Source organism: Polypterus senegalus, chromosome 7, assembly GCF_016835505.1.
Source record: "Polypterus senegalus isolate Bchr_013 chromosome 7, ASM1683550v1, whole genome shotgun sequence".
Taxonomy (NCBI): Eukaryota; Metazoa; Chordata; class Cladistia; order Polypteriformes; family Polypteridae; genus Polypterus; species Polypterus senegalus.
The window spans coordinates 134,970,789-134,991,581 of NC_053160.1; the positions used below are offsets into that span (position 1 = coordinate 134,970,789).

Genomic DNA, 20,793 nt, shown 5'->3' on the forward strand with positions numbered 1-20,793 from the left:
AGTCTTTGTTGAATGTAAAAGCACATTTAGAAAGTTTCAAATAATTTTTATACAGAATTCCCAAATTATTTGAAGTAAGTGACTTGTGCAAATGTTTTAATTTTTAATTTTTTTGTGTGGGAGGGACTATGGGCTTTTTTCCTCTTAAGGTTAAAATGACATTAGTAAGTGTAGTCCATTTTTTGCTCATTTATCAATTGAGACTTTCTTTATTAGTTGGTCACATGTATAAAGGATGGCTGATATGTATGTGGCCAAAGATTAATTCCTGTTTACGAAAATGTTTTGAATTAAAGGTTTCTACCATTTGTGGTTTGTAGGGTATATATTCCTTGTTTCAAGTGACCAGGTAGATGCTGTAAAACAAAATCAAATAAAGTGTTATGATTGAATGTCTAATACTAAATGCTGAATATTAAAGAAGAATAATGCCTTTAAAAATTCATTTTTGAGTGATCAACCAGGACCAGTCAGCTTTACATACTACAATCAATGATAGCACAACCATAATGTTAACTTATGTCTACTTTTTTATAACATGTCCATTTCCTTTTAGTAAAATTAAAGTTCTTTATTTATATTTTTATTGATTTTTTCATCATTAGTTATTTTGTTCCTCCTTTTAGAATAAAATGCTTGCATAATTTATCAACATGTTTTAAAATGTATCAAATCATCTTTCAACTATTTTCTTAAGACTATTTTCCTACAGGTCTATTAAATCAGCCCAAAGTTTGCCTTTCTGAGGTTGTTTTTTTATAGCACAAGTTTTCTGATTGACATTGCCACACATCTGTGAAACTAATAACATTAAGGTCACTAACTCCCAGTGGTTCACCAATCTCTGTAGTCGAAATGTTCTTTTATTTTATTGAATTACAAGTCAAAAAAGGGTTTCACTGTTAGTGACATTCTGATATTTATTAGATTTATAAATTCCTTTTCATGAAGGGCTGCCTTTTTGGCAAGACATTGTTAGAGAAAAGAGTAGACCATGATGAAGCAGGGTAGGAAGATGGTATCTGATCTTTGCAGTGGGCAAACAATGAGAAAACTCTAGAAGTGCCAAAATGTCTTGCCATTACAGAGCACTTCTCCAGTTAAGGACAGCTGAAGGCTTAGGGGTGAAGGGACACCAGGAGTTGGTAAAAGGAGTTATAGCTATGAATGAATTCTGGGGTGTTGGTTAGAAATAGCTGTCTGTTGGGGTTTAAGGCTGCCAATGAACCTCTAAATTCAGAGTCGTGTGGAGACTGGGACAGATGATGAGAGGCAGAGAGGTCAGGAACAGAGGACAAAGCAAGAGAGAAAAGACCGAAGATGAAGGGACCGCTTCTGCTCAACTTTGTTGAGGACAAGACAAAACAATCGGTGTCTTTAAATGGCGTAATATTCCATGTGTTTTGTGGGTGGAGACTTAAGAGACTGAGCTCCTGTCACATCACCACTGCTGGGTCCTCCCTTGGCTTTTTTGTTTTATTAGGAGTAGGCCGAGGAGTGCTCAGAACTGGATCATTTTGTTTAGAGTACTGCAATTTACTTTGTCTTTTTCTGATTAATCTGATTAAGATAAGGATTGAGTTTTGGAACTTGTTTGCTGTAGGTTTCTCTTAGAGCAATACCTTCATGCCTTATCTTTGCTCTTTTTCTTGTATTTTGTAATTTGTTATTAAATCTTTTTCAAATATATTAATTTCAAGCCCAGTGATTTTGGTTATTCCTCTACTTGTGGGGTTTTGCTGAGTTTAGACATTTTAAGTACACAGGCTTGGGTTTTTACTGATGTTTCATCTTCTAATCATACTTTAAAATTTTTGTGATGTGTCCAATCAGAGATCAGAAGCTTTATTACAAATCAACCAATCTGATTTTCACCATCGCTCACCAGTATCTGTCCCTAAAATGATACTGGCTAGCTTGGACAATTCAGACAGCATCTCTCAAATGTATCAAAAAACTTTAAGGAACTTATACTTTAATCAACTTAGTTAATGATACAAAAAGGTTCTCTCAGTTAAAATTTCAGAGAAGGAATGGAATTCAGAAATGTACTGTAATTCAATATGTGCCATACATGTCATAATTCAACTACAAATCAAATCTGTCTTGTTTAAAATTGTCCTAAAAAGTAACTAACTTGGGCAGGATTTAACCTGTGAGCAATGTCATCAAGTGCCTCCAGGTTTTTGGGAATGATATACACAAACAATTTTAGGCAAAAATATTTGTATATCTCTCGGATAGCCTTGGATTTAAAATCATTCCTAATGCATTAGCAGTGCTATTTGGAGTAATAGCAAGATAGGATGAAAGTGTGCCATGAAAATCAATTATACTTTCCAATACCACATTACTTGCATGCCGACTTATTTTGCAGAACTACAAGAATCCCAAACCATCCTGTATAACTGGGATTAAACTGAGTAACTCATTGGGATATAATGTATTCTCTTCACAAGGATCTGTTCAAAATTTTTCCAAACCTGAGAAAAACTCGCTCATGTAACTCTAAAGCAAACATACATGGCTTGTGCTCAACTTTTTTTTTTCCTGGCTGTTTAATCCATTTTCAATTCATTTGGCTCTGTTTTTGTGTGGCGGTTGAGTCCTGTGTTTCAAGGACTGTCTTTGGAGCATACAGTTGTGCTTACTATCCATTCATCCATTATCCAACCCGCTATATCCTAACTACAGGATTACGGGGGTCTGATGGAGGCAATCCCAGCCAACACAGGGTACACGGAAGGAAACAAACCCCGGGCAGGGCGCCAGCCCACCGCAGGGCACGTGCACACACACACACATCCACACACCAAGTACACACTAGGGACAATTTTAGAATCGCCAAACCTAACCTGCATGTTTTTGGACTCTGGGTGGAAACCGGAGTACCCGGAGAAAACCCACGCAGACATGGGGAGAACATGCAAACTCCACGCAGGGAAGACCCAGGGTTGTACTTACTATTTTATTTTTTATTAGTTTGATTTAGTTGTGTTAGATAGATAGATAGATAGATAGATAGATAGATAGATAGATAGATAGATAGACAGATAGATAGATAGATAGATAGATAGATAGATAGATAGATAGATAGATAGATACTTTATTAATCCCAAATGGGAAATTCACATACTCCAGCAGCAGCATACTGATAAAGAACAATATTAAATTAAAGAGCGATAACAATGATGGTATAACAGACAGACAATAATTTTGTATAATATTAACGTTTACCCCCCAGAGTGGAATTGAAGAGTCACATAGTGTGGGGGAGGAACGATCTCCTCAGTCTGTCAGTGGAGCAGGATGGTGACAGCAGTCTGTCGCTGAAGCTGCTCCTCTGTCTGGAGATGATCCTGTTCAGTGGATGCAGTGGATTTTCCGTTATTGACAGGAGCCTGCTCAGCGCCCGTCGCTCTGCCACTGATGTCAAACTGTCCAGCTCCGTGCCTACAATATAGCCTGCCTTCCTCACCAGTGGTGAGGTGTCCCTCTTCTTTATGCTACCTCCCCAGCACACCACCGCATAGAAGAGGGCGCTTGCCACAACTGTCTGCTAGAAATTATTTATGTTATTATGTTAGATTTCCTCAAGAAAGGATGTAAAGGAAAATAAAGTAGCTTAAAGAAATAAAATGACATTTTCAAAAAAAAAGAAAGCTTGTAAATCTTTATTACTGTGAGGCAACCTAGTTTGGAAATAATAGACTCCCTTCTTGCACTGATGTCTCCTTGTATTATTCAGTTCTGGGGGTGGCGTGCACAGTTGCAGGTTTTGAAAGTTAGTACTTATTCATGAAGCTGTGGCTGAGTGCAGGAATGACAGGTCAACAAAAGGAAAAAAACTCTATGCTGAGTTTATAGGAAACAATTCGATATATAATTACTAGGATATACAGTACACTATTTTTTCCTCATTTGGATGCATCCAGTCCTTTCTTTTCCTCTTATCCCTATAGTGTTACTGGGTGGTGCACAAAAAAGTAACTTGCTGATCAAAGAATATTCCTTGGCCTGACCTTTATGACTTGCCTGTCTGCTGTGAAATCCCCACATCAGCTTATGAGAATATCTATCTGTCTATCTAAAAGGAAAAGTTCACTGACTCACTTATATACTCACTCAACGCTCAGCAATATTTCTTGTTTACTTAAAAATCTGAAATTTGGCATGATTGTACATCTATATCTGCAAAGAAAGGACATTTTGATGTATCAATATTTAATCCCCCCACAACAGAAAAACTACCCCAAAATCTCAAAAATGCTTTGATGGATTTGTTTAAAATTTGGTGACATTATAGAAAAATGAAAATTAGTCGAGCTGTGAAGTGAATGGAAAGAGGAAAGTTCTGGTACAAAACTGTTGTTTCCATATACACTGCCTGTTTCCAGTTGTACATTGGGTTTGGTCAATTTTAATGAAATTTCTTTTGATTAATAACGTACCAATTCCACACCTTACTATATGTGTAAAGGTAAATGGAAATTTCTTTTTTTTACTTTTATTGGATTTATTTAAAGCATGTAACAATCTATACAATCAAGTCAAACTTAACAAAACTAAATTGTTTTATTGTCTATCATTGTGTGAATACTGCATGGATGCATTGGATTTGGAAATTTGCTATCAGATTGTCTAATTTGTAGTGAGACAGTGCGAGCGATATCAAGTTTTCTTATATTTTATATATCGTATATGAATAATATGCAAAATCCCTCAACTCATGCTACCACTTGTGAATTTAGTTACATCAAAAAATTGTTATAAGTTTATTTGAATTGTACAGAATTGGTGTATCATTTGCTTAATTTGGGGTAAACAATCAAACATTTAATAGACTGAGCTTCACAAGAGGCCATTTTGATGTTTATGAAACTATTACTATTACTATTGGTCTTGCTTAACTCAAAATTAGTTACATCAAATGTCACAATCAAGTACTTTCTCTCGCTTACTTGATGTAAATTAAAACTATGTCAAAATCAAATCAGATGGTAAAGCAAAAGCACAGTACTATATACAGATAATATCAGACAAAATGAATTGAAAAAAAATCTGTGAATAATATGGTCAAAACAATCCTGAAATTAACAGAGTTGCATTTGCTAAATATCCACAAAAAAATCCCAAAGTGAACAAATTTGCGGTTCCCACATAAGAATGAAAAAATCTCAAAGTTACCAGACTTAAGGTTGTGAAATGCATGCATTAACATCCAGAAACTCACAGGGGTGCTATTACTAAGTATACCTCAAAACATATTGATATTAACAAAATAATGTATGTTCAACATGCAGATAAAAAAAATATTTACCTTGGCTCAAAAATTGCAATGAAGGGTCTCAAACTCAAGTCCTGGGGCCTCATGTATAACGCCGTGCGTAGAACTCGCACTATAACATGGCGTAAGCACAAAAGCCGAATTGTGCTTACGCACAGAAAATTCCAGATGCAGGAATCTGTGCGTACTCCAACTTCCACGTTCTTCCGCTATATAAATCCCAATCAGCGTGAAAAGTAACGCTCATGCATGCGCTTTATGTAACGCCCCAACTCCTCCCAGAATTACGCATCTTTGAATATGCAAATCAATATAAATCGCCCTTAAGCTCAGCATTCTGTGAAAAAACATTGGGAAAATCATAACTAAAGTAGCACGTTAAATGCTTTCTTTGTTTTGTATTTGATCTTTTGCTCTATGTGTGTGAATCACTACGTGCTTCCGCTTTCTCTTTCTTCAACTGGACACAGAATCCATTACATTTGTGATATTACAGCTCTCTGAATAATTAAAATACTGAGATGTATATGTTATATCTTTTTCATGATGATAGGAGTTTTTAAAACATGTTATTAAACAGGGGAACACGGTGCATGATTGTGTGTGACCTTCGATGAAATTATTGTAGCAGTGCTGTCTCTTTCAAATGTACTAATCTCCAATATTCCTGTCCTTACTTTTCTTTCTCCAAATACCCAATCGCCACACAATCAGCTCTGTAATAGATTTTAAGCCATCTGTAAGCTTACAACGACAATTCTTCAAAACTTTTAAGGAACATTGAAATATCTTTGTAGTACATGTTTAACTATTCTATCCATCTATCCTTCCAGTGTCGCGTCAGCCCCAGAAAGAATACAGCACAAGGTAGGATCAATCTGTGAACTAGCTAGCGCTGCGAAACCGTGTCTTCACATGTTTAATTATTAACAATACAGATTATTTAAATGAAGTTAAAGTTTTATCTATATAATCAACATATTTTGCTGCATTTCATCTTAAAAATGATATCGTCATCATATGTAAATACGCGCTTAATAAAGTGGGGCAGGTTGTGCAATATTATAACTGTAGTGCAAGTTTACAGTGCGGTGATTGTACTTATAAGTACAAAGCGTTCTACAAGGAGCACTTGATGGACTGATTGATTGTTTAAAGTTCTTGGGATGAAACTGTCTCTGACCCGCGAGGCCCGTATAGGAAAGTCTCTGAAGTGTTTTGCCGTGGCTGAAGCAGCGTGTGCTTGATGCTGTATACCGATAGTTCTCTTTCCGATCAGCTGCTGCTGTGATTCCCCACTCAGATACAGTGATATAAATACTCCGAGTGGTGCAGTGAGAGTAATATGGAAAAAGATGATCCACTGTGGCAACACCTAACAGGAACAGATGCTTTACACTAATAAACAATATGCGGTTAGTTTCAGTGTATTTAGAAAGCCGCGTCAGGAAAGGAAAGGATAACCACACAGGAACAGTAGCACTGCTTTGATGCTGGGTGCCGCCAGTCTGCAAAACCGAGTGGAGAACTTGCGTGCGACAGGGTATGAGGTACCGTGGAAATGTGCATGTAGGTTTTATACATCGCGATTTGACCATGGAAACGTTCTTACGCAACATTTCTGTGTGTACGCACCGTTTATGCATGAGTCCCCAGGACTGGAGTTGGAGACCCCTGATTTACACAATGCCTATAAACTGTGGTAGAAATTAACATATTAATTAAAAAAAATTATCCTCTGCTAGGACAAAATTGACAAAACCTGTTTGAGTCAGAAACCAGGCAGGAAAAAAATCCATTTTAAGGCTGCTAAGGTCAAAGGTTAATAGTAAACAGCTACAGCTAACAAGGATCAAACATCCATCCATTATCCAACCCACTATATCCTAACACAGGGTCACAGGGGTCTACTGGAGCCAATCTCAGCCAACACAGGGCGCAAGGCAAGAACAAATCCCAGGCAGGGCATCAGCCCACCACAGGACACACACACCAAGCACAACTTAGGATCGGCAATGCATCTAACCTGCATGTCTTTGGACTGTGGGAGGAAACTGGAGCACCCGGAGGAAACCCACGCAGACATGGGGAGAACATGCAAACTCCATGCAGGGAGGACCCGGGAAGCAAACCCGGGTCTCCTAACTGCGAGGCAGCAGTGCTACCACCGTGCCACCCAGGATCAAACAGTGAAAATCAAACAGTGAAAATCACATTTAACAGTAAAAATCAACTCTCGTGTTTCACAAATCCCTCACATGTCAGCCTATACGATCATACAGATCCACAATATGCTATTTCAGTGAATACAATATGTTGATAACTGAATTAATAAAATAAAGCAAAGCATTCATGGGTACCTGTAATTTCATCATAGTATTTTTGTTGCTGCTAACTATGCGCAGGGCTACGTTTTGTGCTATACCCTGCATATATGAAAGACGCAATCAGATAAAAAGAAAAAATAAACTGACTCAATAAAGATATGTTTCTCATACAGGATTGAATGCAGCGCTCTCTTTTCAGCTTGACTGTTCAACTGAGAACTGCAAAACAGCCACATACTGGTGTTTGTGCTTCTTGCCTTACACCCAGCAATGCTGGGATAATAATAATGTTATTTTTTTTTTTCTTCAATAAAGCATGTATTGCATTAGGTTACTTATTACTTTTAAAATGATCAGACCATGCAACGCATGTTATGATCATCCGTTCATTTGCCTCGGGAAATGTATCTTGTGGTCGCTTCTTCCTGTGACTGTTGAAAACATGTGGTTTCAGGTAAGCATAGTGCAATGGGCATGAGCAGACTACAGAATCCTTAACTGTAACCCAGTTAAAGGTTTACATGGCCAAAAAAAAAACCAAGTTACTCATGGAGAAATCTAGGTGTGTTAAACTGGTTTCTCTAATCAGAATAAAGGTTGACACATTTTAGAAACTAGATTTCTTTTTAAATATCTGGGATATTAAAATTCATGTAAACACACTGATATTTTCTCATCACCATGGCATTTCTATATTTTTTTTTTGTATTAAAGAAATGCATCTTCCTCTACTGAACGGTAGTGAATTGCAATCTATCTATGCCACTTTTACACTTGACCTTCCATTAAGATTCTTGACAAGCACTATAAAATATGAAAAAAGGCAGAAATAGTACAGATGTCTGAATGTTTAGATTTATCTGCCAATTTTCTGAGATATTTTTTTCCTTTATGATGGATAGTGATAAAAATGAGAGAAGAATAAGGAAATGAGGCTGAGCTGCTCAAATTATAACACTTTCAATTCATATTTCCTAATAAATACAAAGCAGGTGTAGGTGTCCACTTGTGGCCCCAATTCACTCCTCTGATTTAGAAATTCACCTTATGTAGGTTTTTTTGGCCCATACTGTGTTTGAAAGAATCTAAAACATTTAATGTTGCAAGGCTGACTTTAAAAAAGTTTACAAGTGGAAGTAAAAACTTGCTTTTTTCATGAGCAATTCAAAATAAAAGCATGGAATGCCTTCACATAAAGAGTATTGTGTTCTCTTCCAAAACAATTTAAATTAAGCTCAAGACAGTCAGTCTAATCCACAATTAGGTTGCTGGCCAAACTTAGTCACATTTTCAGTTTCCATGATTTTTAAAGAAAATATGAGAACAGGTTTTATAAATCTGAGTATGTGTCAAAGCCATAATGCTGCCATAGATCTTTATAATACTTGGACAGGAGTGTAAGAATTGTTTGATCTGAGAATGCGTTATTGCAAATTTTAAGGAGCCCAGTCAACTCTGACATTAGAAATTTGAAATAATGCAGAACTGCTCAAGATTCTATCAAACGTTCTAGAACTATTTCTACATGAAGAATGACTTTTGTCAAGAACAGGGGTCCTCAATCACAGTCCTGGAGGGCCACAGTGGCTGCAGGTTTTTCTTCTAACCCAGTTGCTTAATTAGAAAGCAATTCTTGCCAATAATTTAATTTCATGGCTCTGCTATGTCAGGTAATTCTCTTATCCTAGATTTTCTTCCCCTTTCTAAGGATATCATCCAAATGATTTGAAGGCTAAAATGGAGAAGTAATTCTCAGTCCTTCACTTTTTTCTCTTCACTTTCCTTCCAAGTATTTAATTTAAACCCAAATGTACATGATAGATACCCACAGGTGTAAATGGAAACAAGCTAAATGGAGAAATGCTGGTCTCTTTTGTCATTTGCATGTTATTGATATTTGGGAGCAATTAAAACCCAAGAATACAGCTGTTTAAGATTAAAATAAGCAATTGGTGTTCAAAATCATAATGAGCGAGACAACTAAAGTGAAGCAGAAGTGTCACTTGAGCAATAAGGGCTTCTTATTAAGAAATTGGGTTGGAACAAAAACCTGCAGCTACTGCAGCCCTCCAGGACCGTGACTGAGGACCCCTGGTCAAGAAGGAAACAAATATCTAATCACCAACCTCATACTGTAAAGTTATGTTTCAAGGCTAAGATAGAAAAGCCTGTCTGGAGTGTTACAGCATCTGTAAAACTTCATAGATGAAGAGTTTATTAAGAAAGTGACAGATGGAAGGTGCTGCTGAGAAAAGCCTGAATATTGGCACACCTAAAATTTGCATCAATATACTGTACACAGGACACTTTAAGATTATATGGAGAAAGATTCTAGAGTCTAAAATATAACTTATTGGCTTTAATTTAAAGTGTAATTCTTATTAGAAACTAAACACAGCTCTCCACACATAAACATTACCCATATAATAAAATACTGAGACAGCAACAGTATGCCATGAGGATGCTTTCCAGTGGTAAAGACTGGAAAAAAGTATGAAGCCAAATACTGTTAAAGACACTCTGACAGTCTTTTTCAGTCTGCAAAAGACTTAAGACTAGGGCAAAGGTTCACCTTTAGATATGCCAGCTACCCATAAATAAAACCAGAGTAACAGTGATTCATCTCAAGAATAAGATGATGAATATCCTTTAGTGTTCGGTTCAAAGCTCATTGGATCTTCATCAATACTACACATCGTTAAACTGTATTGTACAGCATAATTCATTCTGAATTGTACTAATTGATTACTTATGTTCCAAAATATTTTATTATATACAGTGCATTTTGAAAGTAAGTGCAAAAGCCCCTTTTTAATTGACATCCTTGCAAATGCAACACCCATTTACCAAACTATAAAATAATTATAGAGCTTGGACTTGTGTTTTCACAGAATGACTTTGTTTCTTATATTGCAGACTCATTGACACCACAGCAGCTTAAAAAACCCATTAGTGCTATGCACAGTAGTTCCCTTCTCAAATATTTTCAAAACTTTATTAAACCAGAATTAAGCTGTGGTTTGTAGTTGGAATGAACAAACTCCCCAGATATCATTTAAAATCCAGAGTTAGATTTCTGATTATGTTCAAAACCGCAATTCTCTTTTTAAAGCATTGTGAAACAAAACAGTATTCTGGTGCTTTTTACCATTCATATCACTCATTACATCCCCAGTTTCCTTCATTTTTCTTTCCTTGGATGGAATGAGTTCAGCCTTTTGCATTTATGGCACCTAAATAGAAATAAATAAATTCTGTAAGTACACAAATACAAATGGAGTACAACTATGAACATATATAATCAAGATGTCTGACTCAGACATTATTAGTTAACAAGGAGAAGGAATTACAACAACCGTTCTTCCTTAAGCCGCACATCAAATAGCAATATAACCACAAGTTTTAAGGCTATGCATGTTTCCCAGAATGATGTTCATATCCATTGAATGAAACACTATGTATTAGAGTACATTCCCATACTCAAAAGGTAATCATGATACTTTTCCACATATAAGAACTAAACATTATTGGGAGTTAGAGTATTAACAATAAATGTAAATGTACACTAAGCATGTCAATTAATACGAGAGACAGAAAATTTACATTGTCACACAATGCACACAACACACAATTAGAAAATCTGGAAGAAGACATTTAACAGAAAGTACAATCATGGAGAGTCTTTGAGTACATTTTACACATGTGTTACACAATATGATACAGGAGAAGGGTAAAAAAATAACCCCCCAGGATACCCAACTATGCCACCTGGTGTAGAAATGGCACCAGGACCAAACTCTACCCAAGTCCAATTTCTATCTGAATGTGCTGGTATGGTGAAGTCCCAAAAACACAGGTCAAAATTACAAATACACACTAATGTGTTTTATTAAGCACCATATACAAACTTATTTAGCAAAGATGTCACAAGAAAATAAAAACTAACTAAGAATCTCACACAGGAATGGCCATGGAGCGCTGGACACTTCTACTATGGTTGCAGACTGCTGGGTGTTGCCACCTCCAACACTCTTCATGTAATATTGGCAGTGCATATGTGGGCAGTTGGACATACAAAACAAGCAGATAAATACTATCCCTTTAAAACATGAACATTACAATTAAAATACCAAACTTTAGTGATACTTTATAGTGATTTCTATATAGTTAAACCTATACAAGCATTTCCTGCTCAACTCTTCACTACAAACAAAAAAAAGAAGGACACAGCAATCAATACATAAAACCAAAAATGAAGGAGAAAAGAAAACAAAGAAAAATCAATAAACATAACAAATCAATCACATGTCAACACAAAATACAGGAGACAGCTCTACAGTGGTTTTAACTTTCTTCAAGTACAGTTTGGTCCAAAAATATTTGGATAGAGACAACTTTTTTCTAATTTTGGTTCTGGACATTACCACGTTGAATTTTAAATGAAACAACTCAGATGCAGTTGAAGTGCAGACTTTCAGCTTTAATTCAGTGGGGTGAACAAAACGATTGGATTAAAATGTGAGGCAACTACAGCATTTTTTTAACACAATCCCTTTATTTCAGGGGCTTAAAAGTAATTGGACAATTGTGGGCAAGTCCGTCGTTATGTCATTACCAATTAAGCAGATAAAAGGCCTGGAGTTGATTTGAGGTGTGGTGCCTGCATGTGGAAGATTTTGCTGTGAACAAACAACATGTGGTCAAAGGAGCTCTCCATGCAGGTGAAAGAAGTCATTCTTAAGCTGCAAAAACAGAACAAACCCATTCGAGAAATTGCTACAATATTACAAGTGGCAAAATCTGCAGTTTGGTACATCCTGAGAAAGAAAGCAAGCACTGCTGAACTCAGAAACGCAAAAAGACCTGGACGTCCACGGAAGACAACAGTGGTGGATGATCGCAGAATCATCTCCATGGTGAAGAGAAACCCCTTCACAACAGCCAACCAAGTGAACAACACACTCCAGGGGGTAGGCGTATCGATATCCAAATCTACCATAAAGAGAAGACTGCATGAAAGTAAATACAGAGGGTGCACTGCAAGGTGCAAGCCACTCATAAGCCTCAAGAATAGAAAGTCCAGATTGGACTTTGCTAAAGAACATCTAAGAAAGCCAGCACAGTTCTGCACACTCTGAATTTTTCCTGGAATGACAGAAAAAAATGGATGTTACTGTAAAGAGCTAAATACATTTTTAGAGTTTACTACCTGTGCTGGCTTTTTTAGATGTTCTTTAGCAAAGTCGAGAGGAGTTACATGAGAGTGAGGGATTGCAAAAAAAAAACTTAGGAATTATCGGTACAAGCGCAACAAAAGGCAGAGACAGAAGAACAAGTTACATCTCAGGAAGCAAAAATCCTGCTGCTTTTACAAGGCAAATAAGCTTTCTTTATTAAACTTTTATCCATCTATGGAACTGGTTTATAAACAAAAATCAACCGATTTGTTGTTGCTTTATGATGAATCAGTCATTTGTTCATCTGTAGCATTAAATTGTAGCATTGCTCATTTGAATGAGAGAGTTGAACTATAGCCATAATATTCACCTTTTAATACACCATCAAACACAGCTCTGATAAATGAATGGATGCATGAGTGTAATTAATATAGCCACAGTTGTGTGTCCAACCACCCATCCATTTTACCAACTAATCCTGGTCAGATTGACATATAATGTCTTAATGGACGCACAAAAACCTGAGGACACGCAGTGAGCAGGGCTTCTAATAAAGTATACTTGGCTGCTGAAATCAAATCAGCAAACACCACATTTGCTGTGTTTGTGTTGTTTTGAAATCAAACTAACGTTCATCACGATCATATCTAAAATATGCCAAACGTGGTGAAAGCACATATGAAAGATATCTGGATGATATGGGAGTGAATTGGATGCAGCTTCTAGTTATAAGTAAGTTTTGTCTTATTCAGTGGCAAATACTGAGTAAGTACACAGGCATAAGTGATAGCAAAATCTGATCAGTTATGTGTGGCAGCTTGAAAACAACAGAAAAATGGCTTTTTACAGTGTCTGACATGGGCACTTAGACCTTCAGGGCACTGACAAAGGTAAGTAGTTCCACTCCACACCAAGAGGGAAATAGCTACTAACTCCTTCTCCCTTTTCCTCTGTGTTCTCAAAGATCGTCAGGTAGCCGACTGAAATGACTTTGTCTACATTTAGCAAAGCTCTGCTCCTTCCAGTATGTCCAGTATATAACATGACCAAAAATTTGGCGTAGCAGTTCATTTTTGGACCCACAACCGAGGAAGGTGGACTTCCTGCTCCAAGAGCTATTACTGATACTTTCTGATTGAACCTGTGGCCACTTTTGACTTGAGTTACACTTTTTTATTTCCTTTTTGTTTTTCACTTTTAAACGGGGTTTCACCAAGGAGGTGCCACAACTCTTTATCTTTGTCCTTTTTGTATTCCTACAACAGGAAATCTGAAAGAATAATTATCTTAAATTTATAAGTTGAATTTTATATTAACAGTATATTTTTCTGACAAAGGTAGCCATAATGTTAAGACAAATCTAAAAATAGAGGACATTTAAAGTATTATGAGTTTGTGACATTTGAAATTTGAGTTAATTTGATGTGTCCATCAAATATTATTCTTATTAACCAACTAATGTCTCCTCCATACACAGTCTCAACACAGTAAATGTCATGAATCTGACAAAGTGATTTTTCTGACAAACCTGATTTGAGAAGTGTGTTATCAAAGCAGCTATACAGAATTTGTGTTAATAAAAATAAAACAAATTATTTTGGTATTCACTAATTCACATGGCAATGACTTAATAATGTTTACATATTTTAGTTTTTGTTTAAGCTATTTTTTTAAATACAAAGTATACAGAAACTGGTAAATTTACTATTGGCTACCTGGCAATAGGAGGGAAACCCCCTTCTCTGCCCCAAGCTCTGAATTGCATATTTTTGTAAATTGCATGTATGTGAATTTTAGGCTTTGTAATTTTTTATTCCATATCAAACTGTTATTCATAACATTACATAAATAATACTCAAAGATACATATGTGGAAAGACACTTTATAATGCCTTGTTTAAACCCCCAATACTGAGGGGAGGAGTAGGGAAAGAAATATCTTTATTTTTACTTAATAACATTTCAGTACTTGAAAATTTACTTTGATGCAATTTGATACTTTGAAATTTTTGAATTCTGGGGGGTGGTATGACAAGAAAAAAAAGCTTGACATCCCCTGTTTTACTTTTTTCTGATCATAGTATTCATAATCTTAAAACCTTTTAGAATGTATTCCTTTTTTACTGGATAAGTGTTCATTTTTTTGGTGGCAATTCTTTTCTTAGTTTGTGCTTTAACTTATTTGATTGTGTTATGAGAATGGCCATTCAGCTGCTGTTATGGAATCTAAAATAAAGGAAGACAGATTGTAATAATAGAAATCTAATTTTTCTGTCCTTTTTTCTGCAGAGTACAAGTCCACAAGCTAGAAGAGGATACCAGACTCAAAACATGGCTGTACCCACCTGTACACCCATAAATAGTACCCTACATGAATCCTACAACTAAGACAAAGGAGGATTATGCTTTGGAAAAACACCAACAAGGGCGATGGAAATAGCCACAGTGACTACCAGCTGCGCACTTCTGTGTTTGCCAATCTGACTCTTAAGAAATAAACACACAGACTCGGTTTGGTTTCTTAAGCCTTCTGCTTTGTCACATATACTACAGTTTTAATTATTCCTTTGTGTTTGTACTTTTTTGCTCTTTTTAATTTTTTCTTTATTATTTCTTTTTAATAATGAATTTATTTATCAATATAGGCATTTTCTTTATTTTGGAATATATTGACTAGACCAGTGGTTCTCAGACTCAGTCCTGGGGACCCACTGTGATTGCAGGTTTTTGTTCCATCCAACTTCTGTTTTTAATTGGATTCCTGGGCGAATTAAGTGAACCGTTATTTCCCAGATTCTGTGTTTTGGGAAAAACATAGAAATTAGAAAACTATGTTTGATTAAAAAAATATATACAGTATATTACAATGTACTAAGTATTTATATGGGAAGACTGTATATATTTTCCCTTTTTAACAATATTGATCTTGATTTTCATTCTACTTTTTCAGGTGTTCTAATTGTTTAATTAATCCATTATTTACTACAGGGTGGTCCAGATCTAATTATGCACATCCAGATCATCTGAATGACTTTGATTTATGCGGGGATGATTCCTATTCGGTGTAAAGACGATTCTTCATGTCGTCAGTTCGCACGCTTCTCGATGGTCTGGGATTTTTCGGGTGATTTTCTATGTAATAAACTTAAGTTATAGTGTAATGAACATTGCATAATTAGATCTGGACCACCCTATACTTAGGGGATCTGATGCTAAAGTAGTTGCAGACTTTGATGATTCAGTGTTGTTTGCCTGGGTGTCTGCCCTGTTCATTTTTAATTGTCAATATTAAGATACAATGAAGGGGGCAAACTGCACAGAGAAGAGCAAAATATAATGAAATCAACGAAACAGAGTTAAGCATTTAAATGTATAGCAAAAGAGAAATATTTCTAAATGTCTTATAAATGTAAAAAATCATGCTGCTGTGTTTTTCCGAATGTGGAATAAGAGAGTAGAAAAAATATTAGCTAAACGAACAAGATCAGTGTTATCTGTTGTTGCCACTGATTACAAATCTGATTTGAACAAAAACATGAAACCACAATGGGACAGCAGGACAGAGTTTGAGAACTCCTGGACTAGACTCAGGATCATGGTTTTCTACAAATTACTTTTATTTAAAAAAATTTTTTTTTCAGTGTTCTGCATGTTAAGGCGTTTACCTTTGAAGTGAGTTTTCAAATTTTCAGACACTTTCAGAGTCAGTGAGTGATGCAGTGGGTAGCACTGCTGCCTCATGGATCCATTGTCCTGCATTCAAATCCTGTCCAATTTAGGTCTGTGTTAAGCTTGTGGGGTGTTCCTCAGGGTGTTCTTGACTTCCTTCCACAGCACCAGATATCTACATGAAAGGTTAACTGACAGCTCTAAATTGGTTCTCTGTGAGTGATGGCGTGTACATAAGTGTGGGCTTTGTCACATACAGTATACACAACAGCCAGTGTGAAATAGCTTGTTAGCCTAAGCAGCATGCCTTTTCTTCTGTTGGAGGAAAACCCATGAAGACAAGAATAGAACATGCAGACTCAACACAAGCAATGTAATAGCACAATATCTATATAATGTGGGTCTGTACAAAATTTTTGTAATTCGTTAAAGAATCTAAAACTTACAAGATATAAAATGTTTAATATGGCAGAAGAAGGAGTCTTGCACATATAATAACATTCTTAAAACATATTGGGAGTTGTCTTAAAAAATAAGTTACTCAATGTAATAATGAAGTCATAATAATCTCTTGTGCTGCAATGTATACTATCTGGAATCTTAATTATTTTAATAGTATAAAATACAGTATATCTTGGTGTGTTTTTACATTTAATGTCAGATATTAACAAAATATGTCTGATTTGTAGGGCAGTCAGAATGTAAAATATCTATAGGGACAACCACAGTAATGGTGTAAATTAGATGATAAAATATGGAAATTGGGTCACCTTCACTAGAATGTGTTAACAAGCCTTCTGTTAGGGGAATGAAGAAATTTTAATGAAAGCTCATTGAAAGGAGTGGATGTGTTTGATGATCATCTAGAGACTTGACATAGATATGGCCAGCAATGCAGGTGTAAAATTAAAATAGAATTTTAAAACATGAAGAACATATCTAAATGTTCAAAAAAAAAAAAAAGATTCTTTTCTGTCACTCTTTTCATTCATCGTATTGCTGCTCTTAGCTGGCTATTGTCTTCTCACCTTATTTTCATGGTTCCTTTGAATAAGTTGCTAATTAAGGAATAATCACAAGAAACTGCATTTATATTGGGAACTAATTTTTCATATAAAGCATTGTGGTAGCAATTGTAAAATATAAATGGAAGGATCGGTTAGGTGTACATACATATATAATATTAAAATAAAGGACTTAATTAAGAACATTTTAAATGGATAAATCATACAAATATAAGGGAGTTAATGGTAAAGCCTGACAAACATGACCACTTTTTGACTAGAATTGCACTCAATTTATATGTGGTTTTCATAAAGAAATGTGATGAAATGCTTTACAGCTTCAAACACAGAATCATAATAGGGAATGTTAGTTTTTAGCAAAACATTCCAGCAATGAGTGCCAAGGAAATGTTGCACATTGTTTCCAACAACTGCCTAATAACTGTAGGGTCTTGGATTTGATTTTTGGTCTTGTCTTTGGCTGCCTAAAGTTTTCACCTAATCTTTAAAAAGTCTTGGATTTTCTGTTATTTCTGCTTACATCCCAAATACATGAACACTAGACTGAGAGGCAGCTCACCCAGAATGAGTGAACATGGGTGTGCATCTTGTAGTAGGCTGCTGTTTTGTCCAGGGTTAATTTTCCTTTTGCAGCACTTTTGTACAGAAAGTAAAAAGAAGCCGGCCTTAAAATAAAATACAAAATAAGCAGATTAGAGAGTCTTTGCCTTTCAGTTAATTAGCCCAATGTATAAAACATAGATCACTCAATTCCATACTTGTATCAATCTGAGACTTGTATTTCTTCAAGTAAAATCAAATGACTCTTTAGTGCTTAATTTCTTATGAATTTTTGCAGCATGTAAGGACAAGTTGTGATTTAATGTCTGAAATATACAAAATGAGCGCCTGGAGTTAATTTGCAAAGTTAAATATAAAGTGACCAGGATGATAATGAAACCAAAGTCTTCAACCATTGTCATGTTATTAAAATTAAGAAAGAAAGAAAGAAAAACTTATTAATCATAGCTTAGGTTTGTAAATATGGTTTATAATTTTAATATTCCATTGCATATGTTTATTTAAAAGACACATTTATCAAAAATACATTGCTTTAAAGCACAGGACAAGACTGACAAGGATTGCTGTGAATGGATCAGGCAAAAATCCACAAGAGGCCATTGCAGTTTTATCGGCCTGTGTTCCCGAGTTCCAGTAACATTTCCTGTATAGGCGTATGGAGGAGTACAGACACATCCAATAAATGAAAAAATGAAGTGAAACAAGGAATATTTATTGAAAGGGTAAAGGTTAAAAATTTGGATCCTCTTAACCAGAATACTGATGCAAGATGACAGTGCTAGAACATGTGCATAAAAGTGCCTTTAACTTTCAACAGGCAAAAGTGACAGTAGGGATTCCAACTCTGGTTCTACAGGGAGAAGGGAGTGTGAATAAGGCGCTATATAGCGCCTGACCCGGCACAGATTCACACTGAGGCACGTGGGCAAATAACAAGGCTTTTTATTTTTCTTCACCTGTGAGGCACATCTTCCCCATGAACTCCACAGGCAATACACAGTCCCAAACACTTCAACACAGCCCAAACACTCTTCCCCTGTGGGGCACATATTCCCCGTGAACCCCACAGGTATATAACAGTCCCAAAGCACCTCAATAACAACACAACAATCCTTCCACTGGCACCACCACTCCTCTTCAGGCAACCTCGTCCTCTTCCTCCCGATTCTGGTTCTGAGTGGTAGTTGCTGGTTCCTTTTATGGCCCTCCCGGAAGTGCTCCCGGTGCTTGCTCACCTGTTGCCAATTACACTACCCGGATGGGGCCGAAGATTAGACCAGCTGGGCTCAGTGATTCATCCACCCCAGATCCCCACAGGGTTGTGGAGAACTCCATCTCCCATGGAACCCTGGAAACTGAGGCACCATCCTCAACCAGGGAGGCTGCCACCAAGCATCCCGGGGGAGGTACTGAGGAGCGCATGGCTGCTCTCCCGGAACATAAGTAGAAGGGGCGTCCCGGCTGGGCATGGGACCCGGCCGCCTGCCACAGGAGTTAACATTATACTATTTTAAGTATATTGATAATCCAGGATTTATAGAGATCAAGATAACATTTTTTAGAGACTGCAGTCCACAAAAAAGATGGAACCACTGGAGGAGCTGAACAGCACTTTGCTGTTATAAACATGGAATTGAATGATGCTTCACAGCGTAATCTCTTAGCTGGGGATTAAGAATTGTAAAAAGTCAAAAAATGGGTGAGAGAAGAGAGTTATAGGCATCAGACATATCGTAAGAACTGACCAAAGCTATAAATAGAAGATGAAAGTGTAAGGGAAAATAGGAAAAGTAGACTTCAAAGACTGAAATGTCCACAGGCCCACTTCCTCAGAAATATTCCCAAGATATGCTTCATGCTTCAACTTGCCCAGAGATGGAAAGAAATTGGATTACCACTGATAAATAAGACTTCGTTCAGAAAAACTTTAGGTTCTTCACAAAAATATTTGTCTTGGGTTATTTTGTGTATTCTGGATTAGTATGTCAATAGAAAATAACATATTTTAGAGTTACAGACATTCTTTTTGTATAATTGAAAATCTTTAAAGAAAAAAAACTAATACAGCAATAGACCACTTTGCAGTTAAAAATATGAGATCACTGTAGGCATACAGCCCAGGCCTTGCTTAAGCAAATATAAAATGAGAAGCTAATGATCAATAACATAATGTGTGAGTTTAATGAAAGTGATTAGCTGAAGCAGAAAGAACTGTGTATAGGGAATAAAAATTTGTAAGGGATGCCCATACAAAAAAGGGGACGTTGTAGTAGATGTCTGGTTTACCTTGCTAATTTTACACCATGACAATAGTGAGCATGGCAACAAGAAGCAAGGTCATCCAACATTATCAAGGCCTCTCGCAAGAAGAAATATTGCAGCAGACATGCCTTTCATGCCGGACAGGCTGTCCAAGCTCTTCTGCAAAGACACAAACATACGGACAAGGCTGAGGACCAGAAATGTCACAGTTTATGACCATAAATGCAGAAATTGGAAAATCTTCAGCGTCACTATTACCTAAGAAATGGCAGAAACCACTAGAACCCTGGTACATTCCATCTTCAGTATAGAGAAGTTTTATTAGAAGTGGTCTTAATAAAAGAGTTGTGACCAAACTTGCCTTTCTTCTGAGGTGCAAATAAAGCCAAAATGACAAATCAATACAAGGGCTGGTATACAAAAAATAGCAGCAGCTGCTCTGGACTAATGAGTCAGTATTTGAACATCAGAAATTTCTACTTAGAA

General features: G+C 36.3%; 1 long non-coding RNA gene across 2 annotated transcripts in view; it reads left to right on the forward strand.

The window, feature by feature from the left end:
* The window catches only part of LOC120532866, a 105,931-nt gene extending 90,635 nt beyond the window's left edge, over positions 1 to 15,296 (forward strand). For both annotated transcript variants that reach the window (XR_005634392.1, XR_005634391.1), the window contains one exon: positions 15,080 to 15,296. This is a non-coding gene — a long non-coding RNA (uncharacterized LOC120532866). The remainder of the gene's footprint in view (positions 1 to 15,079) is intronic.
* Positions 15,297 to 20,793: the final 5,497 nt, after the last annotated feature.